This window comes from Lithobates pipiens, unplaced genomic scaffold (assembly GCF_037356315.1).
Source record: "Lithobates pipiens isolate NorthernLeopardFrog02 unplaced genomic scaffold, aLitPip1_a1.2 Scaffold_27, whole genome shotgun sequence".
In the NCBI taxonomy this organism is placed as follows: Eukaryota; Metazoa; Chordata; class Amphibia; order Anura; family Ranidae; genus Lithobates; species Lithobates pipiens.
In genome coordinates, this window is record NW_027507788.1 from 82,850,611 (window position 1) to 82,863,280 (window position 12,670).

Here is a 12,670-nt window from a genome sequence, read left to right on the forward strand (position 1 = left end):
CATATTTGGAACATAAACTCATACACCCGTGTGCATGTTGCCTTACAGTTTTGTACTAGCAAGCCTAACCTTTGTAATTTTACATGAAAAAAATTTGTTTACTTTTGAATTGACGTCAGGTTTTTATCATTTTACCACCGTAAAACTTTTTGCAATGACAAGAAAATTAAACAATGTCAACAATCCTTTAATCCTCGCTGAGCCAACCATACTTTACACTTCCTCAGGACGTAGGATAATAAAACATGTACTGTATGGTTATGTACTTTACTAAAACTGACAGAATTGCAAGAAAATCTTTTATCAGCCCATGTGTAGAATATTGCACAACCACCCTTCACTTCTGGTAGCTGTACAGATAAAGGATGTTATGCAAGTTAGTTTCAGTTTCTGAGTGGTTAAATCTATGGGTTTTTTTTTTTTTTTTTTTTTGAAACGGATATAGGTGGGGTTTTACTGCATGCTGAATGCATTTGTGATAATAAAGTTATTTGCTGCATAAGGATTAAAAGACCAGGAGTGGAAGGGAACAGCACCAACGACAGCATCCAGCAAGGTAAGACAGTTCAACTTTTCTATTAATCCACAAAGGAATGTAAAAACGAAAGCAATTTAAAGTGAATGGCAGATGTAAAGAAAGAGCAACCTCCTATAGACTTCTGATCACGTATCCAGTGGTGATAGATCAGCAATAAACAATGAAGCACTTCTACTTTTTTTTTTTTTTTTTTTTTAAATAAAAGCTCTGGTTCCATAGCATTACAAACACAAGCTCTGCGCACTGTTCAGTGAAAATCATTTTGATGACTGTACTTACACCAAATTGATAACAACACTTGTTAAAGTTCAAAACCTACATCACCTAAGGCTGGCCATACATGTTCGATCCTCTTGTACAATTTTCCTTTAGATTTACCAAAAACCGTATAATATGAGGTCAAAACGAAACAACATTTTCAATTGTATGCAATTTAACTAAAGTGTTTGTAAACCCACTTTAAAAACAAAACAAAAAACTAACACCCGCAAGGCAAAGGCATAATGAGCTAGTTCATTATGTAATACTCCCCTGAGATCGAAGTTATACCTGCCATTGCTTCAGTTTGTGTCAGTATGCATGTGTCGATGACGTTGGCACATGCAAATACAGGGGATATCTCCTAAACCGTGCAGGTTAAGGAGATATCCTGGATAGATACAGGTAAGCCATATTATAGGCTTACCTGTAGCAAAAAGTGGTCTGTAAGGGTTTACAACCACTTTTGAACTAAGGGCCAGTTCACACCAAATGCAGTCCAGTGTGCTTTTTTTTTTCCTGTATCAAAAACACATGGAAAGTAGGTTATATGGTTTCCAGTGGGATAATTCACACCAATGTGGTCAGTTCCAGGGCTTTCTAGTTCCAGAAAAAAAAAGAAAATAAAGTAGAACCTGCAGCATATTTCCTGCACTGGACTGTACTGGAACACATCAAACACATCAAAAACACACTGGAACACATAAAAAATTCACTGGTGTGAGTAAAACAAACAGTACAGTAAAACAAACAAAAAAAAAAAAAATATATATATATATATATATATATATATATATATATATATATATATATATGAAAAGAAGAAAAAAAGCATTTGGAATGTATCCAGAAACACATCAAAAATGCAACCATAATGCGACAAAACCACTTTAAAAACGTGCATGCAGAAACACAATGTTTTTTGTAGTGTTAACCAGAGAAGACACCCTGGGGTGGGTGGCAAGTCCATTTTCCATACCTCCCAACTTTATGAGATGGCAAAGAGATTCACCTATTAGCAAAAAATATGTAAGCAAAGGAGGGGGGCACATAGCAGTGCTGGATCAGAGGACCCCCAGCTGGAACTGGTCATGGCGAGGGACCCGGAAGGTGGTACTTAAAAATGTGCACGGAATTTTTTTTTTCATTTCGGAGTCGGTCGTTAAGTTAATAATTTCATTTTGCCATATTCTTTATGTTAGAATGATTCGTTTTTGGAATTTGATTTGTATATATTCAGATTTGTTTTGTATATTTGTTATTTTCAAATAGATTTGAAATTCCAGTTTCGGTATTCACATTTTGGAAGACTATATAAGTTATACAGCTATATTCGTTCTATTCTTTTGTATTCTAATCTTTTCTATCTTCTATTCCTTTCTTGCTCTATTATACCCTGTTCTTTTCTATGCTACTTTTTTTATAATATTCTATTCTATCCTTTTCTATTCTAGTTCTATAGAAAATAGAGGGCAATTTGCTCAGCCTGTTCACCTGAGTGATGGGCTGAAAAGAGCCACTGCTGTTAACATGTATCTGCACATCCAGTGGTACTTGTGTTTAAGCTCGGGGGGATAAAGCAAAACACATTGAGGTGTGGCCTGGGGAACCCAGGCTGAGGTCTCTCCCATCACTACTACATTACCATAGGACTCCGTGGATGTGCGGCACCAGGGATTTTTTTTCTCTCTTTCCTTCAGTGAATATAGGAGCTAGGATGAGCTCCATCCCTTGCTGGCACTCCTGCATCACATGCGTTCTCATCTACATTACTCCCCACATTGATTGACCCTGAGCGACACACTAACAAACTATGGGTCACAGTTGTTACCTGCTGTTAGGGACAAATTTCTGACCCTGGGTGCAGAGAGATTTTATCCAAGGGCAAAAATGTATCCCTACCTGCAGGTAACCACTGGATGAGCAGATACATGTGGATACATGTTTACAGCAGCAGACAGCCTTGGCTCTTTTCAGCCCATCACTCAGGTGTACAGGCTGAGCAGAGATTGGAACATCTGAGATCCCGGGTGAAGGTATTTGCAGTATACTTGCTGCACCATGGTAATGGATTTTAGCTAACCTTACTGTGCAAGTTGAGCAGGTGCAAGGGGCAACATATTGTGATGGGCAGTAAATTCAGTGATTTATTTAAACCTTAAAAAACTCTGTCCTAAGAAATTTTTAATTCCAAAAGAATTTTATTTTTATAATACGAACAAGCATGTAAAAGCATTTACATTACAAGGTTGACAGAGTATGAACTTGAGGCTAGGAAACAATAAGGCAACAAGAGTTGGAAGTCTTCCTTGAGGATTTAAACATAGCTGAAGTGCCAATGGAGTAAGGCCCCTTTCACACTACCAATCTGTTCAGATCCGCCTGTCAGTTTTTCAGGCGGGCCTGAACGAATGCTCCATAGAGCTCTATGGAGCGTCGGATGTCACCGCTGACATCCGGCCCGCTCTGATCTGAAAAAGTGTGATGGAGGAAAAAGCTATTTTTCCATCCGTCATCGGATCGGGTGACGATGGACACTGCGGTCCGTCTTCACCTGATCTCCCATAGGGGAGAGCGGCGCTGTGACAGGTCTGTCCCTGTGCAGTGTACAGAGACGGACCTGTCCTCTTCCTGCTCAGCGGAGATCGCTCCGGCGATTCCCGCTGAGCAAGCGGATATCCACGGGGCGGATCAGCACTGATCCGCCCCGTGTGAAAGGACCCTAAGACTGTCTGGGACAGAGAAGTATCCCGACCGGATATTGGAAATGAAAGGAGTCCAATACTGTAACGGCTTGCAGACTGAATGGAAGGGTGTGTGGCTAAAGGAAACGCTCTTATGACAGTCCCAAGGTGAAATCTAGGGGGGAACCGAGGGAGTCCCTTTTATACACCCAGCACCCCCAAGGGGATCAGACTGGGCTGGGTGGGATGTCCTAAGAAATTTTATTAAATGTTTTAACTGCCTACCACAGGATGGTACCCTTTGCACCTGGTCAATGTGGTTGGCTTTTATTCAGTCTTTTAACTGTAGTAAACTCAGCTTTTGAACTTATACATACAAGGAAGCCTATAACCACTTTCCTACTGAGCACTTAAACCCCCCTCCTGCCCAGACCAATTTTCAGCTTTCAGTGCTCTCACACCTTGAATGACAATTACTCATGTAATACTGTACCCAAATGATTTTTTTCTCCTTTTTTCATACAAATAGAGCTTTTTTTTGGTGTTATTTGATCACCTCTGGGCTTTTTATTTTTTGCGCTATAAATAAAAAAAGACTGACATTTTTGGGAAAGAAAACACATTTTTCATTGTTTCTGTGATAAAATTTAGCAAATTATGAATTTTTCTTCATAAATTTTGCCCACAATTTATACTGCTATATATTTTTGGTAAAAATAACCCAAATTAGTGGATATTATTTGGTCTTTGTGAAAGTTATAGAGTCCATAAGCTGTGGTAGAAATCATAAAAAAATCTAATTTCTTGTGACCCGAACAAGCCAGGAAAGTACAAATACCCTCCAAATGACCCCTTTTTGGAAAGTAGACATTCCAAGGTATTCAGTAAGATGCATGGTGAGATTTTTTTATGTTGTAATTTTTTCCCACAATTCTTTGCAAACTGAAGATTTTTTTATTTATTTTTTTACCCACAAAATTGTCATTGCAATAGGTTATTTCTTTCACATGGCATGTGCATACCACAAATTACGGCCCAAAATACATTCTGCTACCCCTCCTGAGTATTACGATACCGATTGTGGGACTTTTTCACAGCCTGGCCACATAGAGAGGCCCAACATGCAGGAAGCACCTTCACGTGTTCTAGGAGCATAAATTACACATCTAATTTGTTGACTACCTATTACACTTTTGAAGGCCCTGGAGAACCAGGACAATGACACGTAGCACTGATGACAGGTGACACTGATACATGGCACTGATGACAGATGGCACTAATACCTGGCACTGATGACAGATGGCACTAATATGTGGCACTGATGACACGTGACACTGATAACAGATGGCACGTGACACTGACAGGTGGCACTGATATGTGGCACTGATGACACGTGACACTGGTAACAGATGGCACATGACACTGACAGGTGCCACTGAAGACAGATGGCGCTGATACATGGCACTGATGACACGTGACACTGGAGACAGGTGGCACTGGAGACAAGTGGCACTGGGGACACATGGCACTGGGGACAGGTGGGTATGTGTGTTTTGTGTTAGTGTGGCACTGTGTTTGAACACCAACAATCACACTGCAGCCGCAGGTCGCTCTCCCTCCTCACACGCGGTCTCTGTGTGAGGAGAGAGAGCCAGCAATAAGAGATGATCTCATGAGATCCTCTCTCAGTGGACACTCCGATTGAGTGCTAAATGGCCGATGTGAATGGCCATTTAGCACAATCTGTGATTGGCTGTGTGCAAGGGACACGGTCAACACAGATTTTCCCGATGCGGGCACGTGGCGGCACGCAGGGAGGAAGTAAACAGGAGGACGCCCTCCCGGCAATTAAGCGCCACGCTGTAGCCGTCTTTCGGCTATAGCGCGGGCGCGTAGTCGATAATAACGCTTACCTGTAGGTACAGTGAATATCGCCTGAACATGTAGTGTTTAGAAGAAATTATGGAAATATGGAAAGCAGCCGGTGATGTCACCTGTGCAGGCACTCTGAAGGGACATCATACCATTTGGTTATACTTCTCCTAGGGAGGAGTGCAGTTTGTTCTGCACTTTTGTGACCCATTTTTAGTCGATGGCCAGCTATTGCCTGTCAGCTGACATCGCACTGCAGGTCCAGCCTGTGGAAAGATCCTAACTTTAAAGTCAGGATTTATCCAGATGCCTGGACCAGGATCTCGTTCAGCCTCTCAGTGAGCCGCAGAGACCCTGAGCCAGCGGCTCCTGCTTCCTCTACAACCTGGCATTCCAGTGAGCTTTGGGGAGGGGGGCAGAGCCAGGGACTGACGGTCACCACTCTTTGCTCACTAAAGGCTGAGAACTGACTGATCAGCAGTTTTGAATTGCTCTATTGTTGGTCTTAGAAGCAGCTGGGGACAGATGCAACATTGGATCGATGCTCCATGCACCTAGGTAAGTATAATAAAAAAATAAAAAAATCTCCTTTTAAAAGAAAAAAAAAATCCCCATCTCCCTCCCAAGAACATTCCCTCCCCAGGCAAAGATTTCCACTGTAAAATATCTCCCTCCCTCAAATATCCCCCCCAAAATTAAACCCCCCTGTCTCTAAACTGACCCACTAAGAAAAAATATGTCCCTCAGATAACACCCTCTCCTCCAGCAAAGATTCCTAATTATGAAGAAAATCTCCCTTCATCCAATCAACCTCCCTCCCAGAAGCAAATCCCTGCCATTAACTACCCCCTGTAAACGTCTCTACAAGACCAATTTTCAGTGGTGAGGCTACTGCTAGCACTCAGGTGACGTCAGTGGGAACAGTGGTACCGAACCCTGGAGTGGTTCCTGTGGACAGTGCGTCTAAGACTGCGTTGGAGTCCAAGCCAGCTGAAGGGACTGCGGAATGGGGTGTGGTTGTCAGACTCAGAAAAAGTCGAGGTTTACATCTGCTTCAAGGGCCCGTCTTAAGCCTGAGATGAGAGAAGAATCTGGAAAGGAGAATTCGTCAAGATATTTGCACTTTTGCAGCTTGAAAAGTTTAATTTAGATAAGGTTAAGCCAGGCGAGAGCAAAGAGGAAGAAAAGTGACATTAGTGAGTCCCAGAGAGTATATGGAGGGGTGGCCTGGTTACGCTACGATGAACAGTTTCAACAGCATAAGGCAGTTAGGCCCTCCCTGAGGTGGGACCACAAAGATATCAGCTTGTGGATAAAGCTGATGACCCAAGCGAGTACCGTTCCACAACCCGTTCAGGATGGGGTCGGGGGTGCTAGTGCCCCAACACCATCGGCTGAAAACCGAAAGGGATACTGCTGGCGGTTCCATGATGGCACATGCAGATTCAAGGAATCCTGCCGCATGCTCCGGATGCGGAGGTTCACATGCTTTGTCCAAGTGCTTCAAGCAGGGTCGGCCGATGCTGGAAAAAGGGAGAACTCCAGTGAGGGTGGAAAAAATGGTGCCCTTTCTCAGTAGGTATCCGGATAGGGCCTCTGCACAGGGGTTCGCTGAGGGATTTAATATTCCTTGTACTTTGTCCACTGTCCCTCCTGTGGGGGACAACTTACGCTCCGCAAACTTGCATCCGGAGGTGGTTTTCGGCTAAACTGTCTAAGGAAGTGTCCATGGGTAGGGTGGCGGGACCATTTTCTTTGCTTCCTATGGCTGATTTGGTGGTTTCTCTGCTTGGGGTGGCCCCCAAGAAGGAACTCAACAAATTCCACCTTATTCACCACCTGTCACACTCCTGAGGGGGATGTGGTCAATGATGCTATTGACCCTTAGTTGTGCGCGGTGTCATACGCCTCTTTTGATGATGCCATTAAGTGGGTGTGTAAGTTTGGCCAGGGTGCGCTGCTGGTGAAAAAATTACATTGAATTAGCTTTTCGATTGCTTCCCGGAGTTTTCGGCTCTTGGGCTGCATTTGGAAGGGGCAGTATTTCCTGGACCGATGTTTACCCATGGGGTGTGCTATATCCTGTTCATTTTTCTAAACTTTTAGTTCCTTTCTGGACTGGGTAGTGCGTGATTTGTCCGGCTTACAGTCCGTTATCCATTACTTGGACGATTTTTTGGTGATTGGCCCTCCTGGGAATTGGACTTGTCAGATCTTGTTGGCCACGTTACAGCATGTATTCAAAATTTTTGGGGTGCCGTTGGCGCCTAAAAAGATGGAGGGTCCAGTTGAGGAACTGGGTATCATCATTGATACGCTTAGGATGGAATGCAGGCTACCTGTCGATAAACTGGAGGTTTTTCATGGGACGGTTACTCGTGCGTGTAGTTGCAAAAAGTTGCAATTGCGCTCCCTGCAGTCACTTCTGGGCAAGCTCAATTTTGCCTGCCGCATCATGCCAATGGGGCGGGTTTTTTGCCTGCCGCATCATGCCAATGGGGCGGGTTTTTTGCGGGTGACTGGCGGCCGCCACCGCGGGAGAAAAATCCCTGCATCATTATGTGCGACTCCACAGAGCCCATCGGGATGATTTACAAGTCTGGGAAATGTTCCTTGACCAATATAATGGGCGGTCCTTATGGATGGACCAACTTTGACTTGGAACTTTATACGGATGCGGCTGGCTCAGTTGGATACACAGCTTATTTTGGTGGCAGGTGGAGCGCGGGGCGATGGCCAGAGTCCTGGAGTACTTTGGACTTCATCTGTAACCTGGTACTGTTGGAGTTGTTCCCAATAGTGTTGGCGGTTGAAATTTGGGGCCAGGAATTCCGGAACAAGCGTGGGCACTTCCACTGCGATAAATTAGGGGTTATACAGGCCATTAACACTGTTATGCCTTCTTCTCCGCCAGTTGTGTGTTTGCTACGGCATTTGGTTTTGCAATGTCTGAGTTGAATGCTTTTGTATATGCTGTCCATTTGCCTAGAGTGCATAACACAGTGACTGATGCTCTTTCTCGTCTGCAGTGGAAGAAATTCCACCAGTTGGCACAGGAGGCAGAGCAGCTCGGAATTCCATGCCCGGATCACTTGTGGGATGTCGCCTTTCCACCGCAGCTAGCTTGATTCGGGAATCGGTCTGTTCTGCTACTTGGACAGCTTATGAACGGGTCTGGGGCGAGTGGCACAGATTGGTGAGTTTGTGGGGGTTGCTTTCAGGAGGAAGATTGCTTGCACGTCTTGCTGTATTACATTGGGAGAACTTTGAGGAAGGAGCATCGATCTTCTCTCTGAGTAGAAAGATGGCTGGTTTGACATTTCTGTTCTGGCTCTCAGGGTTGGCGGACATCACAAAGTCTTTTGTGGCTAGAAAAGCTTTGTGAGGTTACACGAAGGATCTGCGGGTGCCTGATTCCCATCGTCCAGTTTCTTTTGAAATGCTGGGTTTTCTTCTGGAACAGTTGCCGACAGTCTGCTTGACTCCTTTTGAAGTGGTTCTCTTTAGGACTGCTTTTGTTTTGGCTTTTTTGGGGGCTCTTTTCGGATTGTGGAATTAGCCCTTCTACTTGTGTTGGGGTTGGGTTGAGTGTTTCCAATGTCATGGTTCAGAGGGACAAGCTGTATTTGTTCATTAGAAAATCAAAGACAGACCAGCTGGGCCTTGGTGCTCAGCAGGGTTCCCAAATCTTCTTCCTGCCTGGTTACAGCCGTGCTCACTTGGTTAAGAGTCCGGGCGGCTTGGCCCAGGCCTTTTTTGATGCACGCTGATGGCTCGGCATTTTCCTGTTTCCAGTTTGTTTCAGTTTTTGGAAAATGCTTACTGGCGGCTGGTTTTGATCCATCAGCTTATGCTTCCCATTCATCCAGAATAGGGGCTACCGAGGCACCTAGATGGGGTTTGGGTGATCAGATCCTACAGTGCATTGGTCGATGGGAATCCCGGCATTTTCGTTTGTATGTTCGTCCTTGTCTCCTTTAACTTGTTTGTTGTCATTGTACCCCTTTGTCTTTGGATTTAGTGGTCGTGTTTAGTTTTTTGTTTGTCTTTTGCCATGTACACACGATCAAACAATCCGGTGGAAAAGTCCGGCGGACAATCCCCCCGTGTGTAGCCTCCGGCGGACTTTTTTTTTACCCAAAAGTACGGCGGACTTAGAAAGTAGTTTTGCACTCCAATCTTTCCGTCAGACTCGCATTTCGGTGAACAATCCGGCCGTGTGTGTGCCAGTCCGCCGTACTTTTGAAATGAACGGACTTTTCCCGCCCGGAGAAAAGTCCGCTCATTTTGAGCACATCTCCAGGTAGCCGGGGCCAGCGAAGGAGGCGTCGCTGGCCCTGTCACCTGGTATGGACGAAAAAATCAGTGTGGTGAATGGGTAGGGGTACATTGTACCTCATACTCATTCACATAGGGTGGGGGGCCGGTATCCTTTATAAAAAGGAGGGGGCTCCCAGATTCCGATAAGCCCCCCGCCCGCAGACCCCGACAACCAACGGCCAGGGTTGTCGGGAAGAGGCCCTTGTCCTCATCAACATGGGGACCCCTTGTCCTCATCAACATAGGGACAAGGTGCTTTGGGGTGGGGGGGCCGCGCGGCCCCCTCCTTCCCCAAGGATCCCCTCCATGTTGAGGGCACGCAGCCTGGTACGGATAGGCGGGGGGGGGCGCTCGCTCGTCAGATAGTTGGCTACGTGTGTACGCGGCATTTGTCTGCATAAGTTGTTTCATTACACTGTTATTCCTTTGTTCTTGTATTTCATGTTTTTCAGACAGAGACTGTTTGGTGTGGATACTCGGCCACTCTTATGTTTTTTGGGGTTTTTTTATGGGTTTTTTGGGGTGCAAAAAAGGCAGCATTCAGACTGGAAGGCTTCCCATGGAACTTGGCCAGAGTGCGGTGGATGGGAGTTCTGGGCATGCTGTGGTCCCGGGTATTGCCGGAAGTGCATCGGTATGCCAAGATGGATAGACCCCCGGTAGTGCATGCTGGGGGCAATGATTTGGGCTCCGATCTGCCAGGGAGTTGATTCGGGATATTAAGTTGGACTTCCTGCATTTGCGATCCTTTTTCCAGGATACTATCTTAGTTTGGTCCAATGTTGTGGGCAGAGCCTCCTGGCATCTGGCTCGCTCTGTGGACAGACTTAATAAGGCGAGAATTAAATTAAATAAGGAAGTGGCACGATTCTTTGTCAGGAATGGCAGCCTTACTGTGCGCCATATGGAGTTGGAGGGTGACAACTGGCTCTATTTGCGAGGGGACGTTCATTTGAATGTTGTCTGCATCAACATGTGGGCCTTCAGCATGGTGTCCAGAGGGCGTTTAGTGTGTGGCGGGCCACTCAAGTGTGAGGTTTCCCACTTGGGTGTCTGTGGCAGGGGTTTTGAAGGTGGGCATGGTCCACATTTTTCTGTGGAGCATGGTGGGAGGGGTTCATCTTAGGTATGGGTACCTTCCCGAATTAAGTGACGTCAGTAAGATGAGAACGGTATTGGGGCTGTATCAGGTGGTAATGTGTAACAAATTATCCCCGAGCCAGGGTATTTGTGGCTGGGGGGCCGTGGTATGAAAGGGTAGCTTGATACAGCATATTTGGTAGACCATGCTCTCCTCCAAATACCTGCTCTAAGAGAGTCAGTTAGTTGTTATGAGTATTATGTATGGTTTGGCTTTCCTTGTTCATAAAACGCTTCTGTGGCCATTTAAACCCATTAAAAGTTTGCTGTCTTATTCATATAAAGTTGGTGAGTTAGTATTAAGTTGGGCACGGCAGCCAGTAAGTCTGTAATACACCAGTCATGTATTATGCATTTAGGAATGTCTTATAAATGCATATAAACCCATTTTATGTATTGTGTGATTTCAGCCTGATGCCTTTTGCTTCTTCCTTATTGTACGTAGAGTTTCGATGCAAGCATGCCAAGTCAAGGCAAACATTTCAAAAGAAATGACATGCTGTTAGTTCTGTTGTGAAACTAAACCCTGCTATACTTTACAGTCAAGAAAGCTGTCATCTTAACCTTTGGTTGATGTGCAGTTGCCATGGTGCTGCGCATGTATGTGAGACCCCAGGGCTCTGTTCTGGAACTAATTTTGTTTAACTTGTTCGAGGTTGGAATAAATAGTTTACTCCCAGTGCTAAAAATATGAATGCAGTTTACACGCAATTAGTAGAACCTCTGTGAATATCGAAGATGGGAAATTATGGGAGATGGGAAATTATCTGGGGGTCCTAATAGATAATAGACTCAGCAATGGCATGCAATGCCAAGTTGCAGTAAGTAAGGTTAGCAGACTGCTAACATGCATTAAAAAGGGGTATCTACTCAAGAGATAAAACCATAATTCTACCACTCTACAAGACTCTCTGGTTTGGCCACATCTTGACTATGCTGTCCAGTTTTGGTCACCAATCCTCAGAAAGGATGTGCTGGAACTGGAGAAAGTCCAGAGAAGGGCAACAAATCTAGAGGACCTCTATTATGAAGAATGACTAGAAGCATTAAACTTATTCTCCCTGGAGTAGAAGCGCTTAAGAGGGGATAAGATTGCAATATACACATCTTTAAATGGTGACTTAAACATTGAGTGTAAATTTTTTATCATAATGTCTCTTAACAACTTCAGCCCTGGAAGATTTTACCCCCTTTCTGACCAGAGCACTTTTTGCGATTCGGCACTGCGCTGTTTTAACTGACAATTGTGCGGTCCTACGACGCTGCACCCAAACAAAATTGATATCCTTTTTTTCCCACAAATAGAGCTTTCTTTTGATGGCATTTGATTGCCTCTGTGGTTTTTATTTTTTGCGCTATAAACAAGAAAAGAGAGCCAATTTTGAAAAAAACGCACTATTTTTTACTATTTGCTATAATAAATATCCCCAAAAAAATATAAAAATTTTTTTTTTTCCTCAGTTTAGGTGATATGTATTCTTCTACATATTCTTGGTAAAAAAAACGCAATAAACGTATATTGAGTGGTTTGTGCAAAAGTTATAGCGTCTTATTATTTTATGTTTTTTTTATTATGAATTTTTTTTTTACTAGTAATGGCAGCGATCTGCGATTTTTATCGGGACTGCAACATTATGGCAGACATGGACAATTTTGCCAAATTTTTGGGACCATTGGCATTTTTTGGCAGTTCTTTGCTGTTAGAGTGCTGTTACTCTGTATGAACAGACGATATGTCTGTTCTCCCTTCAGAGAACAGGAAACTGTGTTTACATACACAGATCCCGGTTCTCAGTGTACCCCGAGCGATCGCGGGAGCCCGACAGTGATCGTGCCTGCTGGGCACTCGCATTGGCTC

General features: G+C 44.4%; 1 protein-coding gene across 6 annotated transcripts in view; it reads left to right on the forward strand.

Moving 5' to 3' along the window:
* Positions 1-217: 217 nt before the first annotated feature.
* Positions 218-12,670, forward strand: part of LOC143933945 (galactoside alpha-(1,2)-fucosyltransferase 2-like) — a 299,455-nt gene continuing 287,002 nt past the window's right edge. For 3 of the 6 annotated variants that reach the window (XM_077457132.1, XM_077457136.1, XM_077457134.1), the window contains exon 1: positions 467-556. The gene's annotated coding sequence lies outside the window, so the exon portion shown is untranslated. Of the gene's footprint in view, positions 557-12,670 lie in introns of all 6 variants that reach the window. The other 3 variants (XM_077457140.1, XM_077457130.1, XM_077457137.1) reach the window with 3 other exon arrangements.